The sequence below is a fragment of the Psittacula echo genome, assembly GCF_963264785.1.
Source record: "Psittacula echo genome assembly, chromosome: 8".
Lineage (NCBI taxonomy): Eukaryota > Metazoa > Chordata > Aves > Psittaciformes > Psittacidae > Psittacula > Psittacula echo.
The window spans coordinates 4082051-4088050 of NC_137744.1; positions in this window are offsets into that span (position 1 = coordinate 4082051).

Below are 6000 nucleotides of genomic sequence, written 5' to 3' on the forward strand. Positions count from 1 at the left end.
GAGTTAAAGGTGGTGAGACAGCAATGGTCCATGGAAATAAGCATAGCTCACGAAAGCGTAGTGGGTGTGTGGCAATTGGTAAGATGCTATCAGATGAGGCAGCCAGAGCTTACTCTACGCAGGCTCTGAACCAGGCTCTCAGCTTGGCACAGGACCTTTCCCAGTTTTTTTCCCGAGCCAGGCAAAACTTTGAGGACAAGCACAGGTTTTGCTGTTTTCCAACCTTTTTTGGTCTGGAAGTCTTGCAAGTTCTTGTGCGCTTCTTCCCATCCTTCCCATCACTTCCCATGAAGGCACCTCCTTCCCCATGTGTCTGGTGGGACCACACCTTTTCTGTTTCCTTCTCTTTCTTCTCCGGTGAGCTGAACTAGTTATTCCAGGGATAAAGCCATCAGGGGGAGGAGGGTGCAATGTTCGTTTGCGGTGATTGATGGGCAGTGTACTACAGTGTATTAGAGCTAATAAATGAGACTTTAAACTAACATTAATCAAAGGGAGGAGCTTGTTGGTTGCTAGTTTATGATGGAGTTGCTACCACACCTGACTAGAATTGTTTAAACCATCATACTCCTGAAGCATTACATTTCAGATTAGAGCTTAAAGGGCTGGGAGCATAACTGCCTGACACACTTACACACGTGTCACCATCCATCGTAAGGGAAGATTGCAGGAGCAACCTCAAAAGCTCTAGCCTCAAAGGTGCCTCTCTGGTTGCTCCTAATACCCCTAGTTTCCTTTATCTTCCCATAAAAGCCACGTGCTTTGGAAAGGGGAAGTATGCTTAGGAAGCTGATAATTTGGATAGGACACAGAAAAGAGATTTTTCCCACCAGTGTCTTCTGAGGGGCTTGGTCAGGCAGACTCTTACAGGACATGCCAGATACACACAGTCCTGAAACTGTGCAGTAAAGTCACTTGAAGCTGCCCTTGTTGGTGAGGAAAAATCCCCTCTTGAGCCAGAAGCAGCTTTGGCCACTGTATGTCTCATCCTTGGAGAATGCTCTTGCCTCCAGCAGATATTCACATGGAAAGACTGTGTTTGAAACGCAGGCCTTCCTCTGGAAAGCTGTTCTACTTCATATCTATGTGGAAATGATACCTCTAAAAAAGAAATAGTTACTCTGCAGTCTAACAGAGACCTTGAGCATCCCCACGCATCACCCTTGCTCCCCAAAGGACATGGGGAGCAGTAACAAATACACGATCTTGCACAGGTATGTGCATGGTAGCACACATCTGGGACTTTGGAGCGGATTAAAAACTTGTTCCTAAACTTGCTTGCTTCTCTAAACCCAGCTCCATGGCCTGTTTTCTGGTTGTCCCAGTTTGGTGGCTGGGCACATATCCAGGAAGACCTGTCAAGTTCAGCAGTGATAAGCATCTGTGACTGATAACATGGAACTCTGAACCCTGCCATGTAGCCAGTGTTCAGTCTGCAGCCATTTCTGCTATTAATACTATTCTAACTTTCTCCTCTTTATGTGGAAAAAGCATTTCATGACTTAAATACTTCCTCTGGCCCTAGTCACGCAGGAGTCCTAAATATTGAAGAGGTCTCATTAATTGTGTTCAGCCTTCAGCAGCCAGTCAATCAACTAACATGACTTTAATGGTGGACGGATTTTTTTGGTGGTAAAGTCATACCTCAGTCTACAATAAAAACAAAATAATCTTTCAATGCACAGATTTCTTGGAAAGCTGAACACACACCCCAAGAGCAGGAAAATGCAGTAGAGAAGTGTAACCCCCCTCAAAATATCATGAGAGAAACAGAAACGTACAATTAATTGTGTAGTCATGTTATTTTTCCCTCTCAAGTCTCAATAAATATCTGAGGTGTTAGTAACAGGGAAGTGTCCCCTAATCTGCTGCACACACTCTGCTTTGTCTTTTGGCTGTATTTGAGGAGTTCAGCATCCTCTCCATGCACAACAAAATCTTCTGTACAAACAGCTTCTCATAGTGATTGCACTTCACTAACTGAGCTTGCCCAGAACTTCAAAAATATCTCTCCTGACACCTCCCCAAGCTGAGATGTAGTTTTTGGCAATCCAAGCTTCTGAGAGATGAGCCTCCAGTACATGTAGCACTTAAAAAAGGATGCCCAAAGGTTGCTGAGGAGGGCATGTGTTTTGTTAGGGTGTCAAGTATTGTCAGCACATTTGCTGTGGCTCAACCCTGTGAGAGCTGGGAATCAGCCAACTGGTCCTGCATGTCAAACATGTCTCTGGGAAGAAATAAATGCTGCCAAGAAGGCCCTGCCCTCTGGGAATCCAAAGACACTGCCTCCGTGTGTCAGAGCGAGTGACATTATCATTGTCACTCTGTCAGTGAGTGACATTATCATTTCACCTCGGTGGGATGTGCAGGGTTTGCACTCGTGTGCTCCCACAGACACAGCAGAGCCTGGGATGCTGGTCCTGCCCCAGCCCACTGCAAAGACCAGTGGCTGGTTCTGGGAGGTGGACAGAGCTCTTTTCTCACTGCAAAGGGGCATGGTGTTGTCTTCAGGCTAAAGACTGCAGAAGCTTTGGGGTCATGTTGCTGCCAGTCTGCTGGATAGAAGAGGAAGGCAGGCAGGTTTTTGTTGTTCTAGTGCCTGGGCAACTCTGCTGTTTATAAAAAAGGTAGTGTGGAATGAATCAGAAGAGAAGATGCGAGTGAAGTGTGAGGTTTGTCTCTGCTGGCTGCCTAAAAATGAGGCCTGGCACTTGAGCTGAGGGAGAGAGGGATGATTCAGACACAGGACCTCTGAAGTCTTACTCCTGTGTTAATGCTGATTCTCTCTCTTTGCTCTCAGCAAATCACTTAATTCCTCCCCTCTCTCCTTTCCATAAAATGAGGTTAATGACAGCATTTTCTCTGCTTCATTAAAGGGCTGGGTATGAGTTAATATTTGCCAAATAACTTAAGACACAGAAGACATGATATTAATGTGAAATAAAATTGCTGCAGAGGAGATATGGTTTTAAAGTTGCTGGGATCTCAGGAGTGAAATAGTTGGGCATGATGGGTCTAGACTGAGGAATATAAATTGATGTCAAATTCATGAGATGTGGACTGGAATGCCTTTGGCTGATGCAGTGAAACCCATGAGGGGTTTTTCTGCAAGTAGAGAAAAGTGTTAGCTCTGGAAATTGAAAGGGACCACAAGTTAACAGCAAGGATCCCAGTGATGTTTTTTGTCTTCCTTTTTACATTGGCAAGTTAGCATTAAACATCAGGATTTAGAGATAAACATGCCAGCAGACAAGAGTGATCTCTCCTGCTTTCTCCATCTAACATGCAAAGCCTGGTCCAGCATTTCTCCCCATACAACCACTGGAGTGAGGAAGATGAATTCATGCTGATGGACTAGATTATGTGTTCATCAATACGGCTGAAGTAGTTCCTAATTAATCTATTACTAATAACCTGTTTTCACCATAATTTGGAGGACAAGGAGTTCTGGCAGGCAGCTCATGAGATGTACAGGAGAAAGTGATTAAAAATGAGCCAAAAATATCACCATACTAGTCATGAGTCAGATACTGACCTTTCAAACAAGCACTGCAGGCAACCTGAGCTCATGTAGATGCGGTCCCAGTGATCCAGGTAAGAGTACCAGGGCAGCTCAGCACAGCTGGCATTTGATAGAGGCAGGAGGTAACTGGGAATGTCCCAGAGGGACGCTGGCATCTGAAGGGCATGTGGGGATTCAGAGGGGTCTGTCTCCTGTAGTTTTCTCAAAGGAAAGATCACCCCACGCTGCTGAGCATCACTGTTCTGCATGGCAGTATTCCTGATCAGCTCCTGTTAAAAAGAACCTGAATCCCCTGATTAATGTTATTAGAAAAAGAAATAAATTCCAGCTTCCTCTTGATTAGCATTTTAAAGCTTTTTAAGCTTGTATCAAGTCACGTTTGCTCAGGAAAGAGGGCTCCTATAAGCTCACTTCTTGTGAAATCTACAATTCTTTGTGAAACAGTATGACTGCACGAGACAGTTTCGAAGAAAAAGCGTGTGTTGTGGGCCTTGCTACAGAACCCAAAAGCCGTCTCTGCAGTGACAGAGACACAGGGGGAAAGGCTCTATGGTGTGGGTTTTAAATGCCAAGCTGCTTCTGTGCCCCAGGTGAGCCTGTCAAACACCTGAGCTGCTGATCTTCTCCCCTGTGTTAGAGGGAAACGCTCACTTTCACTCCCACTACAAATATAACGCTCATACAGCCTCCCTCCTCCAGCCACTGTGAGGTCCTCTGAAGTGGCAGAGAGGAACAAACCTACTTTTGCCCTGAGCAGAGATCTGTGGGACCCTTGTCTCCAAAGGCCTCTTGGGAAGCTGCTGAAGCGGGGCTCACTGGGAGGTGTGGGAAAGCACCCAGTGTGGGCAGCCAGTCCCCAGGGAAAAGATGCCTCCCTTGGGGGCTCCCTGCCCGTGGTGGCTTTGCCAGCCTCCTGGCAGCCCTGGCTCACAAAGCGGAGAGATTTCGTGCCTTGTACCAGGACCCAAAGCCGTGAATCCTGCATAGGTTTGTCCATCACATTTTCCTGCTTCTGGGGAGCTGGGCAGAAAGCTGCCTGGACTGTGCATGCAGTGTCTGCACAGGTGGCTGCCAGCAGGAAAGGAACATTTGCCAGCATTCATTCTCTGTTAATGAAAATAAGTCTTTTTTAAGGTCATGGGCAGAGGAGCTGTCATGTCACATCCTGCTCTTTATGTCTCCACAGCAACTCTACTTTCTAAACATGCAGAGCAGCCATGGTCTCTCTGCAGTAAATTAACTCTGCTTTGTAACAGCAACACCCAGGAGGCTCCGTTCCAAGAATGGGAATGTACGGAACGGCAGCCCGTGAGAAAATGTCACGGTGGCATCTGAATGCTCCTCTGTGCTTTGTTCCCCCTAAGGTGGTGGTGATGCCTGGGTGGTGCTGCGCCCAGCAGAGCCTGCAGGGTCTAATCGAAAGGTGGTAGATGGAAAGAATAATTCGAAATTTGACTCAATATTTGGCTCCCAAATCCAGAGTCACCTTCTTTTGGGCCTGTGGGTGTTTGACTGGGGATGTTTCATGGCATCATGGGCACAATTGTCTCCCTGCTAACAACGAATTACTCAGCAAGGTAAAACAAAGAAAAGATCCCGGTTGTTCTGATTCACAAGGAAATGAGTTCCTATTTTAGCTGGCATGGAGCCTGCAGGACATTTTGCCAGAGGGGTGTGGAGAATGAGAATAGGTACAGATTATTCAGCATTTCCTGGGTGTCTGATAATTCCCTCACAATCTTAAAATCTGTAAGTAGGTTTATGCTGCGCAATATAGTGCAGAATCAAGAGATTAATCTTCATCTAATTTACGTCACTGGAAAAGGGTATCTGAAGGGAAGTAAATACCCATGGTCCTCCCTGCTCGGGTAAGGCAGGGTTTGTGCATGAGCTGTTGGGTATTTAATATACCTTTCCTGTAAGAGAGATTTCTGCCTCTGCCTGCCGCAAAAAAGGCAGATCCCACAGGGAATCATGGTTCAGAGCAGCTTTTCTAGTGCCCAGGCACTGGGGGTTTATGAAGGGCCTGAGGCTGTGTCCTGGCTGTGCAGGGAGTCAAGGGAAGCTCCATGAGACCAAGTTCCCCTCAGCTGCAGAGAGCTGGGGCTGGAAGGCTGCAGGGACAACGAGTGAGGTCTGGCTGTGCTTGACACGTGCTTCTGGTTCCCTTCTCCAGTTCGGCATCTGCACCTTGTGAGTGGTTCTGCTTTTCACAGAAATGCAGCTAAAGTTTCAGCTCCTGCTGAAGGTGCTTGAAGCACTTAAGAGTTTCAACAGGAGTTTAGGCTTCACTTCACAACTGAAAGCCTTATTTGCAACCCACAGAAGTATAATTGTCTATTCCTGTCTGCTTTTCGAAGTGTTTTCCAAGTATTTTCTCCCTCCTGTGAATCTTTCCATAATACTTCCCTGTTGTTGATAAGGCTGTTTTGCATCTCTCACTTCTCTGAGCACAGCTGTAGTACTGTGAGGATTCA